Source organism: Magnolia sinica, chromosome 4 (assembly GCF_029962835.1).
Source record: "Magnolia sinica isolate HGM2019 chromosome 4, MsV1, whole genome shotgun sequence".
In the NCBI taxonomy this organism is placed as follows: Eukaryota; Viridiplantae; Streptophyta; class Magnoliopsida; order Magnoliales; family Magnoliaceae; genus Magnolia; species Magnolia sinica.
In genome coordinates, this window is record NC_080576.1 from 1,051,766 (window position 1) to 1,071,581 (window position 19,816).

The following is a 19,816-nucleotide window of genomic DNA, read 5'->3' on the forward strand; positions in this document are numbered from 1 at the left end:
GTGAATAGGTTGGATGGTAAAAAAAACATCACATTGGCACTTAGAAAGGTTCTAACGATGAGTGTCATTATCAGTGCAGCTTCCATTGGTGTGGTCCACTGGAGCTTTGGACCTGCCTGACTTTTAGTGTCATATTTTAAAATGATCTGAGAAAATTGGTGAATGGTGTGGATAAAACACTTACATCACAGTGGACCCCACAGAGCCCTGCCCGCCCGAATGGTAGGACGCAATCCGTGTCCCCTTTCATGGAGAAATTTCCAACTGTACGATCCATTTATGGCCCACCAACCTTTTTAAGCCCACTTGCCTTCCAAGAATACTCCCCGGACGTATGGACAACTTTTCACATTACGAAAATACCCTTGCTTTTCAAAAAAGCAACATCTGAAAGCTGGGGTTTCCTATGGCTACGGATTATAACCGTAGCCATTAAAAGCAAATAGGTAGTGAGACAGCGAGTTGAGACCCGGTCGATCGGGTCAGGCTGTTTTATGTATGCACTTTTTTTTTCTACATGGAGAACTTTATTCTACCTACATTTTTCTCTAATACATATTTATATAAATATGTATATATAAGCACATAAAAATTTTTTCTTGCTTTTTTTTTTTTTATCGTTTATTTCTTTATTCATTTATCAAGAATATCTTCTAAACCAAAATTAGTTACTCGACGTACCCTATATGATTTTGGGTTAGGAAAAGCTACTTTAGCCAACCAACCTGGTTATTTTCCAAGATTCCATCAAGTCGATGGTCGAAAATCCATTTCATTCACTTCGCAGTCAATTTCATTTAGTTTGCGGTCAATTTCATTCATTTCATTTACTTCACGATCAATTCCATGCATTTCACAGTCAATCCCAGCGATTCCCCTTCACTTCACGGTCAATTCCATGCATTTCACGATCAATTCCCTTCACTTCACGATTAATTCCGTGCATTTCACGGTCAATTCCCTTCATTTCACAGTCAATTCCATGCATTTCACGGTCAATTCAATTCATTTCACGGTCAATTCCCTTTACTTCATGGTCAATTCCGTGCATTTCCTGGTCAATTCCATTCATTTCACGGTCAATTCCATGCATTTCACGGTCAATTCCGGTGATTCCCCTTCGCTTCACGATCAATTCAATTCATTTCACGGTTAATTCCCTTCACTTCACGGTCAATTCCGTGCATTTCACGGTCAATTCCCTTCACTTCACGATCAATTCCATGCATTTCACGGTCAATTCCCTTCACTTCACGGTCAGTTCAATGCATTTCACGGTCAATTTGCTTCACTTCACGGTCATTTCCATTCATTTCACGGTCAATTCCGGCGATTTCCCTTTACTTCATGGTCATTTCCATGCATTTCCCGGTCAATTCGCTTCACTTCACGGTCAATTCCATGCATTTCACGGTCAATTCCGGTGATTCCTCTTCACTTCACGATCAATTTCATGCATTTCACGGTCAATTCCCTTCACTTCACAGTCATTTACATTCATTTCACGGTCAATTTCAGTGATTCCGTTTAGATTACGGTCATTTTACACGCATTTTACGGTCAATTTCGACGATTTCGTTTGGATTCATGGTCATTTCCATGCATTTTACGGTCAATTCCCTTCACTTCACGGTCATTTCCACGCATTTCACGGTCAATTCGCTTCACTTCATGGTCATTTCCATGCATTTCACGGTCAATTCCGGCGATTCCGTTTGGATTCACAGTCAACTCCATGCATTTCACGGTCAATTCCCTTCACTTCACGGTCATTTCTGCGCATGTCACGGTCAATTCGCTTCACTTCACAGTCATTTCCATGCATTTCACGGTAATTTTCGACAATTTCGTTTGCATTCACGGTCATTTCCATGCATTTCACGGTCAATTTCGGCAATTCCGTTTAGATTCATGGTCATTTCCATGCATTTCACGGTCAATTCCCTTCACTTCACAGTCATTTCCACGCATTTCACGATCAATGTGTTTCACTTCGTGATCATTTCCACGCATTTCACGGTCAATTTTGGTGATTTCGTTTGGATTCATGATCATTTCCATGCATTTCACGATCAATTCCCTTCAGTTCACAGTCATTTCCACCCATGGTCAATTCGCTTCACCTCATGGTCATTTCTATGCATTTCACGGTCATTTTCGGCAATTTTGTTTGCATTCACGGTCATTTCCATGCATTTCACGATCAATTCCCTTCACTTCATGGTCGTTTCCACGCATTTCAGGGTTAATTCGCTTCACTCCACGGTCATTTCCATGCATTTCACGGTTAATTCCGGCGATTCCGTTTGGATTCACGGTCATTTCTATGCATTTCACAGTCAATTCCCTTCACTTCACGATCATTTCCATGCATTTCATGGTCAAATCACTTCACTTCACGGTCATTTTCGACGATTCCGTTTGGATTCACGGTCATTTCCACAGTCAATTCCCTTCACTTCACGGTCATTTCCACGCATTTCACGGTCAATTCGCTTCAGTTCACGGTCATTTCCATGCATTTCATGGTCATTTTCAGCAATTCTGTTTGCATTCACAGTCATTTCCATGCATTTCACGGTCAATTCCCTTCACTTCACAGTCGTATCCACGCATTTCACGGTCAATTCGCTTCACTTCACGGTCATTTCCAAGCATTGCACGGTTATTTTCAGCAATTTCATTTGCATTTACGGTCATTTCCATGCATTTCACGGTCAAATCGCTTCACTTCATGGTCATTTCCATGCATTTCACGGTCAATTGCCTTCACTTCACAGCCATTTCCATGCATTTCACGGTCAATTCCCTTCACTTCACGGTCATTTCCATGCATTTCATGGTCAATTCGCTTCACTTCATGGTCATTTCCATGCATTTCACGGTCATTTTCGGCAATTCTGTTTGCATTCACGATCATTTCCATGCATTTCACGGTCAATTCTGGCGATTTCGTTTGGATTCACAGCCATTTCCATGCATTTCACGGTCAATTCCCTTCATTTCACGGTCATTTCCACGCATTTCACGGTCAATTCGCTTCACTTCATGGTCATTTTCATGCATTTCACGGTCATTTTTGGCAATTCCATTTGCATTCACCGTCATTTCCACGCATTTCACGGTCAATTCGCTTCACTTCACGGTCATTTCCATGCATTTCACGGTCAATTCCCTTCACTTCACGGTCGTTTCCATGCATTTCACGGTCAATTCCGGTGATTCCGTTTGGATTCACGGTCATTTCCATGCATTTCATGGTCAATTCCCTTCACTTCACGGTCATTTCCGCACATTTCACGGTCAATTCATTTCACTTCACGGTCATTTCCATACATTTCACGGTCAATTCCGGCGATTCTGTTTGGATTCATGGTCAGTTCCATGCATTTCACGGTCAATTCCCTTCACTTCACGGTCATTTCCAGGCATTTCACGGTCAATTTGCTTCACTTCACAGTCATTTCCATGCATTTCACAGTCATTTCTGGCAATTCTGTTTGGATTCACGGTCATTTCCATTGTCAATTCCCTTCACTTCACGGTCATTTCCACACATTTCACGGTTAATTCGCTTCAGTTCATGGTCATTTCCAGGCATTTTACGGTCATTTTCGTCAATTCTGTTTGGATTCACGGTCATTTCCATGCATTTCACGGTCAATTCCCTTCAGTTCATGATCGTTTCCACGCATTTCATGGTCAATTCGCTTCACTTCATGGTCGTTTCCATGCATTTCACGGTCAATTTCGGCGATTCCGTTTGAATTCACGGTCATTTCCCTTCACTTCATGGTCATTTCCACGCATTTCACGGTCAATTCGCTTCATTTCACGGTCATTTCCATGCATTTCACGATCATTTCCAGCGATTCTGTTTGGATTCACCGTCATTTCCATGCATTTCACGGTCAATTCCCTTTACTTCACGGTCATTTCCACACATTTCACGGTCAATTCGCTTCACTTCACGGTCATTTCTATGCATTTCATGGTCAATTTCCTTCACTTCACGGTCATTTCCATGCATTACATGGTCATTTCCGGCAATTCCGTTTGAATTTACGGTCATTTCCATGCATTTCACGGCCAATTCCCTTCATTTCATGGTCATTTCCATGCATTTCACGGTCAATCCTTTTACTTCACAGTCATTTCCATTTATTTCATGGTCAATTCCAGTGATTCCCCATCACTTCACGGTCAATTCCATGCTTTTCATGGTCAATCCCGGCAATTCCATTTCACTTCACAATCATTTTCATGCATTTTACGGTCATTCCCCTTCCTTCAACGTTTAGAGCATTCCTTGAATCCCCTGAAACTCCTGATGCCTTTTTTCTAGATTTTTCGCTGAGAATTAGATCGGCCACATCATCTGTAACACCCCATACTTTTCAGTACTCGGGTGTTACCACATAACCTAACTTAGTATAGACACTAGTCTAATTAAATTAAATGTCCCCATGTCCTAGCATAAAACCTGAACGTAAAGACCGCTACATCATCAAATAAATCTTGTATTCAAATTTCAATCACTTGATAGATAAATCAAACCGTCCATACATCAAATGATACTTCATAAGTACATTATTTTGTGCAAACATAGATCAAACTTTATAGATGTATTTTAATAATTTACTTGAAAATGTATGGAATATGGTGATATATATATATATATATATATATATATATATATTTAATGTATATGAAATATTTTGAAAATAATATTATGTTAAATAAACATAATGAGTGGTAATTTCACAATGTATAATTGAATTATAATATTAGTATAGCATTAAATATTCTTCATAAATATGCAAACAAAAATTGTTAGATATTTTAAATAAAATCGAGTATTTAACAATGTGATTTCAAATATGATATTGTACTATTTTCAATTTATATGTAGGTATAATATGATATTGTATATTATGAATTTTATATTAATAAATATGTGATTAGTAGCATGTTAATATTAGAAATTATATTTATATCTATGTATGAGTTTTAATTATGTTAATTACATGTTAATCCATATTAATATTAGTATTAGTTAATAATGTAGGAGGAAAACCTTAAATGGACCCTTGAACCCTTTTAACCATTGACGTTCAGTTTCGAGCCGATCCGACCATTAGATTAGCGGGAATCCACCAATGTGACCCAAATCAAGCCATGGGGCCCACTTGAGGCTTTGGATCCACATGATCTTTAGCCAGGTGACCTAATATGACCTGTAGAATCATTTAGATGGTGTGGATTTCTCACAAACATCACGGTGGACCCCACACCTGCGTCGCATGTGCACCACAGATATTGCACCCGCTGTGCACGGGCTGACCCGTGCTTCTCCAAAAATGGAGAGTTTTCCTCTCTCCCTCTCGTTGCGCCAGCTGACGGACAGCGTCCGTTTTGGACCCACCATGCCCCACAAATGTGGACCCGCCTTGATGATCCAAACCGTCCATCATGTTAGCAGCGTGGGCTCGACCATAACCCACAAACTTCATGTGATTTGGCACGTGTTCAAGCACACGATTCCCGGCGCAAACAGGACCCGGTAGCACAACGTTTCCAAAAATGGAAACTGCTCTCACGCCAGCGGGGCGATCCGTGTGAACTCCTCTCCCTCAACCTTAGCCATTCATTAAGGGCAATCTCAGCCGTCCGTTCTAGCTGAGCGGTTTAGGGCTCCCTTAGCAAAGAAAACCACATAGTTTCGGATTCGCCCACCGTTTTGGAGACGGTTTTAGCCAGGGCAATCCGGACCTTTTGTTATCAATCCTACGGTCTAGGATTCACTGGAAAAACTCTATATGAGAGCTTGGAACTAGATTTCATTAGGGCTCCTCTCTATCTCTGCGGCTGCACTCGAGAAATCGGCTGAGAGCTTCTCCATTCGAACCCACCAACCAAAGCTGTTGGAGCTTTGAAAGAACCCTTCTATAAGCTTCTTAGGACCCATACGAGTCTTCTGAATGGGCCGGATTAAGGGAAAAGGCTGACGTTCCTGATCTGCCATTAATGGTAGGTCGTCTTCCTTGTTGGAAGCTCAGTCGTTCATCCCTGTTTCAGCCCTAATCTAAGATCATTTGATAGGAGGGCCATCTCTGCAGTACTCTATGCAGATTGGGGAAGAGAAGAAAGAAAGGAAATCAGAGAGAGAGAGTGGTGCGTTGCTGCACCTGCTTGAACCGAGCCGGATCAGCTAGTCGGGTTCTGAGTTACTGGGCCTGTTTCGGTCCGAGTTGGACTGGGTCGAGTCCAGTGGTGTTGCTGGACTTCAAAGAAAGAAGAAGAATGAAGAGAAGGCAACGAGAGAGAGGAGAGAATGAGGGTGTGGGCGTGCATTAGTGCAACGCTGCCAGGTTCACCGTCGAGTTAGCAACCGGCTGGGTCGACTCAGTCGGATTGAGGCTGGCCGTGGGTCGAGCTCAGTCCTTGTTGGACGTTGCAAGTAAGGGAGAAGGGAAGAGAAAGAAAAGAGAAAGAGAAGGAAGAAGGGAAAGAAAAGAGAAAGGAAGGAAGGAGGAGGAGAAGAAAAGCTAGTGAAGGGACCGAGTCAACTCGGCTCGAACTGAGTCGACTGGGTGAGCCCACATTTTCTGTTCTAATTTAAATAATCATTTCTGTTATTAATGTCATTGTTAGGATTATTAAATATAGGTATGATTAACAATTAGTAAGTTACCCATACGGATATTAGTTAGCACATATAAAAATTTAAATAATCATTTCTGTTATTAATGTCATTGTTATTAATGTTAGAACACACTAATCATTTTCATTAAAATAATTATTAGTGTCATGTTAGCTAATATTATGGATATTGTTAATATTAATAATTGTTTTGGGAATTACTAATATTATTATTCGTAGTGGGACATTGTTAGGTAATTCAATATAATAGTAACCATTATTGATATTCCTAAATTTATAACCAATTCATTTAATTAATCATGTTCATTTATTACTCTCTTTGATAATACCACTAATGGACACCCAAAATAGAGTTCAATTCCATAATCTAAACCCAGAACTAAACCCTAAGACAAAACCCTAAACTCCACATCAAAACCCTATGAAAGATAACTCAATATCCCTAGGTTTAAACCCTAAACCTAAATAGTGTGTAAACTTGGACCTAACTGTATAACTTTATGATTCATGATAGGGTGTGATTCTAAGGAAACACGCACTCTCTAGTAACACTGGTGGCGATTCAAAGTTTGAGGTGATGATTCTTCCCCTTGAGCTTTCCATCTTCTCATTAGCTTAAGTTATAGTTTTTATTAAAAATTATGATTGATATCTCTCTCTTATAATCACATGTATTAGCTGGTGGAAATTGAATTGTTATATTGCCTGCTTAATGTTCATCCTGTATATTTGTTCATGCTTGTGGATTATTTGTGTATTGCTTATGGACTTTAAACTGGTACATTAGTGGGAAACTCCCACTTATAAATGTACACCCATACTTGAGATGTAACCCGACTGGTTGTGATTAAAATGGACCTTCGTAGTGGTTATTGAGTGATGGTCTAAATGGATCATTAATGTGGGCCTACCATCCAGGGTTGTTGAGTCCAATAGTTTTTAAGGATGGTCTTTTATCGCATGGTTTTGATACTCGCCCTATGAGGCCTATTTTGATAATCGCCCTATGTGGCTTGTTTGATATCGCCCTATGTGGCTTTGTTCTGGTATTTTTCCTATATGGTTTCAATGTTTTATACCGTGCAACCACGCGATGGTAAGCCCCATATATTATAATATGATTGGCCACTAGTCGACGGATTTCCATTAAACATCCTAAGATGGTAGCCTCATGAGCCGGGGATGGTGGTAATGGGACACTATGCACGAGCTGGGCCCTATGCTCCCCGTAGTGACCGTGAGCTTATTCTAAAATGGCTGATTGCAATTGGACTAATGCTGGGCTGGCAAATCATGCACGCATAGCATACTACGACGGCTTGGATCATTATGCCCATACGATTACGCTGCGAGTTGTGCCAATGACCAGCCGATCAATTTATGATGATGACTTAGATCACTCATGCCCATACGATTACGCTGCGTGTTGTACTGATGACCACTTACATCTTTGGGTGACGACCTCATTGCTGTCTGGATGTTTTTTCTGGGGCTCCGAGACCGTCAGGATGATTTACCCGGTCGATGATTGCATTCATGTATCATGCACCTAATAAGGCTGCATTTACTCTGTTTTGGTTGTCGGTATTTTATACTATCCCTTACCTAATGCGGCGGTGTGTAATCTTGAGGAATTCACCGAGTTGGCCACTCATCCATCAGATATAAAACCGTACAGGTAGTACAGGTGGCTTTAGTATTTTGTTCAGACTTGATGAGGAGCAGGGTACGATCGCCAGGGATGCATGGCTGTATTTACCTGGAGGAGCTGCGTGGTCTTGCGGCTTATATTTATATGCTTTCTATTATCTCTCATGTATTAGATCATGTAATTCTTGTATTTGTTAATTCAGAGACATTGGTTTGTATAAGTCATTATGGGCAGTTTCTTGTAAATTTGAATGATAATGAAATTTTCCTTTATATCGATTTGTCTACACTACGCTCATTTGCTTACTCTGATGAAGGAAATAAAAATGTACACTCGAATTCGACCATCCTTTAAAGCTAACACTCGGGTTTTTGGGACACGGGTCATATACTCGAGCTAAAACAAATTTCATGATGATCCAAAACTTCTATGACCCCTAAAAGTGTTTCAATGATAGACGTTTAATCATGCACTACCTTTTACAGTGTGGTCCACTTGATAGCTAGATCTATCTTATTTTTCGTCTCAAGCCTTAATACGAGTTCGCCAAATAGATGGACGATTTGGATATAACACATACCTCATAATGGGACCCACAAAAAGCAGTGAGGATTACAACAGGAAAAAAAAAAGAAAAAAGAAGAAGCCAACGAGTTGGAGTTAACCGGGTTGGGACTTGATCGATCCGGTCAATAGCTACGGATTATAACCGTAGCTATAACCGTAGTAATTCCTACCGCTACGGTTATAATATGTAGCAACAGACCTGGTCAGCCCCACTCACGGGCTGAAGTACGCAAATTGTTGCATTGCCGTAGCACTACGGTTATAGCTACGGTTATAATCTGTAGCTACTGACCTGGTTGACCTGGACTCACTAGCTCTTTATTTTGTTGTAATTCCCACCGCTTTTTATGGTCCCTATTCGGTGAACTCGAATTAAGGCTTGAGACAAAAAATAAGATAGACCTAGTTATCAAGTGGATCACACTGTAAAAAGCAGTGGAGGATTGAATGTCTACCATTGAAACCCTTTTAGGGGTCATAAAAGTTTTGGATCATTATGAAATTTGTTTTCCCTCTTCATCCGGGTCTTTGTAACCTTGTGAATAGATTAGACGGGGAGAATTTCTCACAAAATGCAATTTCCCCGCAGCTATGTGGTCCAGCTGATCTTTGGATAAGAATTTTTTTTTTTTTGATAATGTTGCGAAATGATGTCGAAATATGGATGAACGTTGTGGATATAATAAATACATAAATGGGCCCATGTGACTTTGATTTCTTTTGAACCGTTCGTACAACTCGGAGTTCGGGGAGCATCAGCGCTCGTCTTCGAGCACCAGGCGATCCGCTTCCGGGAGGGAAAGCAGGGGCATTTTCGACCTGAGAAATGGGGCCGTACATCTAGGGCTTATTCCTAGGAGGTAAAAAGCAAGTGGGCTTAAAAAGGTTGGTGGGCCATACATGGGTCGTACAGTTGGAAATTACCTACTTTCATTGGTGGGAAAAGACATGGTGCCTCTGGATCCACGGGATTTTCGTGCCTCCATATTGGAAGCGGATTGGCTGGTGTATTGATGTCAACAAGTTATGTGGATCCCATAATGAGTTATCTATTATATCCAAACTTTTCATTTGACAAGATCCTTCTAAGACTTGAGCAGTGAAAATAAGAAAGATCCAAATATCAATGGACCACAGTGAAAAAAGCAGCGGAGGATTGAATTTCTACCATTGAAACTATTTTGAGGTTCTAAAAGTTTTGGATTAATATGATTTTTTTTTCGTGTCTCTTGACCTTATGAACAGATTGGATGGAAAATAAACGTTATATTAGGCCCTATGATTGTTTTAACGGTAGAAATCATTCTCCCACTGCTATTTGTGGTGTGGTGCAGTTGAGCTTTGGAGATGATTCATTTTTTATCTCATGCTCTAAAATGATATCGAAGAATGGATGAACAGTATGGATATAATAAAACATCTTTTTGGGCCACACTTTCATGTCCTTTGAACCGTTGGTACAACTCGGAGCTCGAGTAGCATCAGCGGTCGTCTTCGCACGACACGTACCACATCAGCTATATCTCTGGTGTGTGGTACACCAGCCAATGTGCTTCCCTCCATATCATATAGCACGTGTATGATCATCGGGACCATACGTTCCACTCTTTCTGCCACTGATTGGCGACTAAGAAAACAATTGAATTGATCAGATCATACTAACCATTCAATCAACTATTCAACGGTGAAGGTGAGTCGTTTCTGAATTTGGAAGTTTCTCTGCCTCGTATTAAAGTATTAGGATTATCCGTTTCTAAACAGCGTGGTCATTTATCTATCGTCAACTCCTAATTACAACTACAAAATGAATAGTTCTAGCCTTGAGGGAGTGATTTAGATGGTTCATCAGGTGGACTTCACGGGTTTTGATCACTGGAAAGTTCTCCAGTAAATCTAGGCTGTTGCTTATTCCTATCATAGTATCCATTTTCAGAGCATCAATTAGACCAACCTAATCATCCACCCAGTGTATTCTTTCAAGTGTAGACCCTTCATGGTAGGTTCAATCTAATCAACGGTCCAGATCCTGTTAGTATGTCTCAGTTGGATGACTTTGGATCAATGGTCCTCAAGTTTCGGTATTCTTGATGGACGTGTTGAGAATTTTGGTTTAAATAATAGTTTTCAAATTTTAAATGAAAATTAATTTAATTTTGGTTTTTCTTTTCAAAATATTTTTTGAAAAATCGGTAAAAATACTGTCCCACATCACTTGGAGATATATAAAAGAATTATTTTATAAGATATTTAATAGTGTTTGATCGGTGAGAATGAAGCAACGCGCTAGTATCAGTGAGGTTGGAAGTCTACCTACCATGGTTGGTAGGGATTCATATCACTATCCACCAATTTTATTTACTTTCTATCCTTTTCGAGCAGGTTTTGAATATTTTTTAGCTCAGTTAAATAGGTTGGCATGGGTAGTTATGAGTTCTTATCAATAGAAAAAAGGAACTTTCCTTGTTTAACGCCGGCTACTATAGTCGCTAGAGCTATCTAGTCGGAATAATCATCGACCTGGACAGTTTCAACGTTAAAACGGATGACATAGTCTTTTAGCAGCTTGTCCTCCCTCTGAGTGATTGTGAGAATATGAATTGATGACTTTCTTTTGTCTTTCCCTCCAATGAATTTAGTGATGAAGGCCTTGTTGAGCTGCACGAACGAACTGATGGATTTCAATTTTAATTGCCGAAACCATTTTCATGTAGTCCCCGACAAAGTCAGGGAGAAAGCTTGACACATAATTAAGCTTGACATGTTATGGAGTTCCATCCATGCCCTGAACAATTCCAAATGATCGACCGGGTGTAAGACCAGTGTCCTAACCCGTACCATTTCGAAGGCTTCCGCGGTTATCTCGGTCGAATTCCAGCAACCCGCGTTCTGTTACCGGGGTTTACGCGCAACCCTAAGTCATATCCCGTTATTCAAAGTCGACTTGACCCGAAACTTGTACCTGTGCGACCGCACCGTCGCTGCGGTTCCAATGCCGTGTCTTGCATACCGATCCGGTACCCTGGCAGGGGGATGTAGGCCCGCGTTCAGTTCGAGAAAAAAAATGTCACGCTTTGCAACTCAAGAAAAATGTCCCATCAATCAATCCCATTATTCACTCCACATGCCAAGTACGTTGCCCCATTCCCAAGCAACCCCCAAAGTCAAACAACCCCTTTCCCTCAAGTCAAGTAGACCCATCACACCCATCCCTTTCTCTTACAATTTCTCTCTCTCTCTCTCTCTCTCTCTCTCTCTCTCTCTCTCTCTCTTCCTCTTCATTCCATTGCTAGCCATGGACGTCCCAAGTAAGCTCCATTTCTAGCCCTCTCACCTTTAGATCACTCCTAATCTAACCGTTAAAAGCCCATCTCCACCATTGGAAGGGGTCCTAGAAGGCTTGAGGAACACATGGGTAGAAGAAGAAGGAGAAGATCATTGTGGGTGCTTCTCTGTCCATCTCTCTCTCTCATATTTTGTTGCTCACCTGATGGATGTGAAAGTGATCCGGACCGTCCAGCAGCAAGGACGCCCTTGCTGTTTAGATTGCTGAACATCCAGTGATCCCAAGCTCTGATGAAGGGAAAAACATATATATTAGCTTGATAATGGGGGCCGTGTGGCCCATCTGCGTGGACCCTCCCATGATCTATGTATTTGATCCCAACCGCCCATTTGTGGAGATCATTTTGTGATGTGAACCCGCCCAATGTAATCAGGTCAGCCGCTGGCAACCGTTCAGCCTGCCTGCAGGCTTGGACGTAAGAAAACACAAATATCAGTTTTGATTCAAACGTAGGCGGGCCACACTCACGTGGACCCCACCTTATATATACGTGTTGCGTCCACACCATCCATGGGGGAACTGTCCAGATCTAGAACCCTGGTGGCCCGTACCGTAGCAGTAGCAGAATCAATGGCCGTGCTTTTGAAACGCCTGGGCCCACCGTGCTGTATGTGCATCTCATTCATGTGGCTCACCTAGTGGATGGGACCCACTATGATGTACGTGTCCCACACCTACACCATCCATCTTCCGATCTACCTTGATCGTGAGGTCCGCACAACACCCGCTGGGCAGAAATCTGCCCAGCAACAGGTCTGCCGTGACGCATGGGTCTTACCCAGTCCACCCATATCGGCCCACCTGGACAGGTTCTGATGAACTGTCCCCAGATGGGACCCACCGTGATATGTATGTCATCCTGACTGTCCATCCAATTTCCCATGCTATTTTAGGCCATGGGCCCGAGAATGGGACAGATCCAAATCTCAGTTGATCCACACCGTGAGAAACAGTCGGGACTGATGTCTGCCATTTAGCATTTATTTTATTATTATTATTATTTTTTGTCCTCTATGAATTTTGCTTGAAGCCCAGCTAGGGGCTATAAGGCCCACCTTGCGCATGTGTTTCAACCAGGCTGTCCAGTTGAGGGACGGCCAACAGGCCCAGCCGCTGGAGGGCTGGACGTTTTACAGTGGGCCCCATCGTGCTGTGTGTTATTTTCCCACTGGGCCCCACCTCTGATGTATACGTTTTATATCTAAACCGTTTGTCCATTTCCTCTTATGGACCACCATGTTTGTATGTGTTGCATCCCACGGTCCATCTGGACGGTGGAAATCTTGTAGGTGGGGGCTGCTGTGTACGTCTGCAGGTTCTGGGAACCAATGTGATGTGTGTGTGTTCTGAGCACACCGTCCATTTGCTGGTGGGGCCCTGACCGTGATGTATATGATATATCCTAACCGTACATCTGTCTGGACGTGGGCCCCACACCAGCCATATGCTGTTGTTTGACGTCAGTAGGTTAGGTGGGCCCTGACTGTGATGTATGTTGTATATCCAACCGTTCACCCAAGTGGGCATCAAATGACGTGTATCTTATATCCACACCGTCCAGCTCTCTGGACGGTGGAATCCACTGTGATGTTTATGCCGTTCATCGGTGTGTGGCCCACGTAATAACCCACACACACGATATAGTGTTTTATCCATGCTGTACGTGGGAACCTTGATGCATCTGGACGTTACTATATATATAATTCTATATCTGTGTAGTGGGTGGGCCCCACGTGGATCGCCCACCATAATGCATGCTATAATCACCACCGTCCACTGTCTGGGACGGCGGGACCTACCTCTTTCTCTGAATACAGCCTTGGGGCCCACGTGATGTATACGCGTCACCCACACTGTCCATTGTGTGGACGTGGGGCCCACACTCGATGTATGCACTGTATACTTACACCGGACCACCATAAGGTACCTGTCCCATCCAACCGTCCATTTGGACGTTTTGCTGGGTGGGGCCCTCCTTGACTTATGTGCTGCACATACACACCGTCCATCTTGACGGTGTTGCATGGGCCACCCTGATGTAAGTGATTTGGCCACGCCGTCTAGTCCGTTGGACGTGTGGCCCACTCGGTATATGTATTGTATATCCAAGCTGTTCATTTGGTGGGCCCATTTAGAGGTGCAGGCCCGCTTGCTATATATGTATAGACCTACCTTGATGTCAGTGTTTCATATCCACACTCTCTGTACTTGGATAGCGGTAGATGTAGCCCACCCTGCTGGATGTGTTTTATCCAGGTTGTCTGTCCACGTGGGACGTGTGGACCTCGCATCTGATGTAGGAATTTCACTCATGCTGTCCATCTATGGGTCCCACGTGGGGATTGCCATGATGTATGTATTTTATGTCCACACCATCCATCTGCCGATCCCACTTTGATGGATGTGATTCATCCACACCGCCCGGCCATGATCGATGGGCCCACCGACCGTGTTATCGCAGGGCCCACCATGATGTACGTGTTTCATTTATCCAGCCCCTATAATGTGGCCCACTTGATGTTTATGAGGCTCGTTGGTGCGACCCATTGATACGGCTCACTTGATGTACATGAGGCCCATTGGTGCGGCCCACTGATACGACCCATGGTAATTGTATAAGGCCCTTGTATGAGGCCATGAGCCCACGATACTTTTGGCTCTATGTGGGCCACTCCTTGGGAGCAATGTTGGTTGAATGTCCATAATGATAGGAAATGATGGTTGGATGTCCACATTGTGACCTTCTCTTAGGCCTTGTTAGGTCCATTCCGTGACCGATTTGCTGATTCTGATTATCGATTGATTCCGATTGTCGTGACCGATTGCCGATTCCCATCGACGTGACTGATTTGTTGATTCTGATTATCGATTGATTCCGATTGTCATGACGATTGCCGATTGTTGTGACCGATTTGCTGATTCTGATTATCGATCGATTTTGATTGTTATGACTGATTGTCAATTTCGATTGACTTGACCGATTGCCGATTCCGAGTGACTTGACCGATTTGCCGATTCTGATTATCAATTGATTCTGATTGTCATGACCGATTGTCGATTCTGATCAACGTGACCAATTTGCCGATTCTAATTATCGATTGATTTCGATTGTTGTGACCGATTGTCGATTCCGATTGACGTGACCGATTTGTCGATTCTAATTATCAATTAATTTCGATTGTCGTGGCCGATTGTCGATGTCGGTTACTGATATCGATTCTGAGTATGTGATAGCATAACATCATAATACACGCTCATACGCATCATCTTCATGCTTGATATGAGATATGATTGACCATTGCATATGTCATAGGGCAGGTTGCTCATGGGGCTCCCTGATAAGCAAAGTTACCCCACATGAGAGCACGACATGCGCATGATTGATGCATGATTGGACTGTGTAACTATGCATCTCGCATTTGTGTGACATGACCACCGTATGTCCTGACGACATTAGGGTCGTAGCCTCCACAGGTATTTCGTGGATGGCCAGATGGGACACCGGAAATTTGTTCTACATGGGGTGCTATAGATATTCCTGAGTGAAAGTCCCTAAACCCTCTTGGTTCCAGAGGTTGCTCCAACGTCTAGACCGAGTGGATGCATGAGCGCATGAGGGCCGTATACCGTTAGGCCACGTCTCCCACTGTGTCGTGGTCGGTTGAAAGGGGGTACGGCCTTACCTGCCCGAGAGGAGGGGGCAATGCTATGCTGAGTCTGACCAGCTCGAGAAATGGGTCCGCTATCGACGAGCTGGGCCTGATATTGGCAGGCGGATAGTGAGGTCTCTTCCACTCACCTTGTTGTGCGCGATGGGACGGCAATCTGGTTTAAAGTGTAATAGACCCCGGTGATTTCCCAGAGAGTAACCATACTGATATGTGGACTTATTGACTAGGAGTTGTATATTCATACATTCATTTCATTCACTATCCACTCGGGCTAATAGTGCGCAATTAATTGTTGTGTACCTTCGCATGACTAGGATTTCGGTTGGGCACGTGACTAACCTGAGATCAGGAGTCTACTACATTGAGTCTGGCTATCCAAATTTAGGTATGGGACTGGTTTGGATAGAAGTCCCTTGTGATGGACCCCGTAGCCTGCGATACTACGTACTATCATCCCGACTTCACACTCTAGCTTGGTCATTTCATTCGCATCTCATATTGCATTACATCCTCAGCATATAGCACTTAGTTTACTGTGCTTCTGTATTGCATAACCTGATTAAGGTTGACGATATTCGTGGACTCGGTATCTGATATTTGGCTTACTATGTCTCCCCATTGCATAGCTGATCTACATTACTTCCTCAGTATATGATATTGGTTTATTATATTCTCACATCGCATAGCTTAGATAAGACTGATAGTATTTATGGGCTTATTAGCATGTTTTTGCATTACTCTGATATCGTTTGATTTATGATCTTGCCAGTATTTATGATATTGTATAATTACGGGCTTATTAGTATTTTCGCTTCCTCTGATTACTCTGATATTTCTTACTTGACACTTACTTTGTGCACACACTTACACCACCTACTAAGCTTTCTATAAGCTTATGCACGATAGATGCGTGCAGGTGATGTTAGGTTGCAGCAGCATTGAGTCTGGAGTGTGCAGCGGTCTTCTGGAGCTTTGATTTATTGTATATATGTATTTCCCTTTCAGTGTACTCAAACGATTATATTAGTGGATATGTGATGATGATGTTGCCTTTGTGATTTGGGTAATCTTGTGGTTATGCTCATTATGAGATAAATGTACGTTGAAAAATCCTCCTTGTAGGATCTTAGGATCGGAATCTGGCGTATGTATGCTGGAAGCCGAGAATGGGGTATTACGGAGGCTGTCAGTACCGGATTTGGCGATCGAGAATTTTGTGAGCCCGGTTTCCAAGTTTGGGGCGTGACAGTTAAACTTGGAGTAGGTGGTGATTTGTGGCATTCAGAATTTAGGCGAGAGTTGGGCTCCCATAATGTCGTTGGTAAACGGCAGCTCGGTCTCCTTCGGTATGCCCTCAACAGAGGTCAATATTTGGGTGTGGTAGGCTTGGCGAATATCGTTGATCTGACCTCACAATTTCTTAAGTTATGCCTTTTAGGAGTCGTCGTTCCTGGCTACCACCTCGAGAGCCTTTCCATGCCTCTTCTTCTCTAATGTGTGACGTAGATTGGAGTCGGCGGCATGACAGTTCCCAAGGCGTGGGAGGGCGCATGGCTCGGCTGCCCAAGATGTTGTTTGGTTCTCTGCGAGTTGACCGGTGCTTGAGGTGGTGCAAAGACCTCGATAACGGCTCGTGGATCTGCCCCCTAGTCGGGAGGTGGGTTTTGCTTTCCAAGATCTGCATTACCGGTTAATGTTACTGGTCAATGCTTCGACTTAATGTTCCAGAGAGACAAACCAACCTCTTCGGTTTCGGAACCGCTTTGCAGGGCTTGCGAATACGGAATCAACCCGAAGTTGTGAGGGCGGGTGTTCATGGTCCGCAGATTGCTCAACTAGTGAGGGAGAAGCTATTGCGATCATAGCCTGGGCCCTCTTCTTGCTTTTTGCCATTATAGAATCATTATAGAAGATGGGGATAGCATTGATGTTGTTCCTATAGACGGCGCCAAATTATTGATGTAAAAATTCAGTTGATCCTTCCTCACTTCCTGCTAGCTGAAATACCTGTGATTTAATGGAAAACAAGGAAAGACATTGGTGGTGCTGTTAAGGGCGAGGACCCTCTGAAAACTAAGTCAAGGTAAGTCTACAAAAAGAGTAGAAGAATCGAGATATTTATTATGTGTACTTTTACTCATAGCTGTGGGTGTATTTATAGGCTTTTGGCGGCAGGGGTGTATATGGCAATGACTCTTGGATGGTGATTTCGTATTATCGAAGAGATCTTCTTCCAGATGCGTCGTGGTTATCTCCATGATATTCACACCGAAGATGTCGGGAAGATCTTATCTCAATATATTCTAAGTCTATTGGTATTCCAAGCTGGTGGTCGATATTTGAGGCGAGGTTGGTACTCGAGGCCGAGGTCAGTATTCGAGGCCAACCTCCGAAGTCAAGGTCTTTGGTCGAGGCTGATCTCCAAGGCCGAGGTCGGTATCTGAGGCTAAGGTGATTTTTTGGCTCTTAAGCAATCCATAGTATTCAAGTTTGTACATCTGGTCAGTCTATTTTTACCCATAACACTAAACATGCAAACATACCAATCATTAATATCATATATCATTTGTTCATCTTAAAGAGAGATGTATTTGATTGACTATGCATGTCAATACATAGACATTGAGCATATATTACATACATCCATTGTGATTACATGCATACCTTGTGACTTGAGTTCTTACGAGATATCCCTGGATGGTTAGTACTAGTAGATTCGTTGTTAGATGCTCACGACAGTAGAAGCCTACTCACGGAGTAGATATATAATTACCCATGCCTTCTTAGGTGGATGTTTGATGGGTACACATTACCCATGCCTACTTACGGTGGATGTCTGAATGGTACAATTTTCAGGTTTACAGATATCTAACCCAAGCAAGTGGACCATCATCTCACTTGACATGCATCTTATGACATCTTTGCATCCATGCTAATACTACATGCATATCTATTTATTTTGTTTTTGATGTCTTATATTGTGCCACGTATGAACCATGCTATTGTCACTCATTGACCTAGCTAGCTAACGTTGTCGATTGACAACCATATAGAGGCAAATGAGAATGGAAATTCAAGTCAATTGCGGGCGAATGAGGTTAGGCTGGAAGATTATGCTCAAAATCAACGACCGTATTTGGCGGAGGACAAGATTGCCACATTAAACGGCTGATTCATTAATGCTAATGATTCATTAATGCTAATGATTCATTAAGATATTTAATATCATTATATATTATTTGGAGTAAATTTGACAAATGTGTATAATATGATTTTGTCGAGGCATGATTGATTATTTTAGTTAAATAAGGTCCTAAATAGGTGGGTATAGACTAATTTTGACGATTTATTATATGATTGTAAAAGCTATGGATTGAGAATCAACAAAAAATTGCAAAATTAAATCAGCATATGGATGTTAACATGGTGACAATATAAAATGCATTTAATTGTCTCAAAGTAACTATTTGATAATGGGAATGATGTACACTTAGTGTACAAATCATCGACTGTAATTTGAGTACAAGGGTACACATTCTCTATCCAAAGTGTGAGACGTGACAAGAATGGCCACCATTGAAACATTAGTGGCCATGGAAGTTCTATATTAGGTTAATATGTTTCAATTTTTAATTCATCCAAACACAGTTTAGATGGCATATAAGCAACAAGGTGGACCTCAAAAATGGTTTCAACCGTGGGCATTTCCTTCCCTACTCTTTTCCACTCGAGTTCTAGATCCACCTCATTTATTGACTCATGTCATAATATGAGCTGACAAATTGGATGGATGGAGAGGATTTCTCACGAACATCACGGTAGGCCCCACTACGCTTTTGGATCACAAAAACTTACTCTGCACAGGTGTGGTAGGCAATCCAGATATTCACCCAACCACGGTGCAGCCCTGACCAAGAAAGA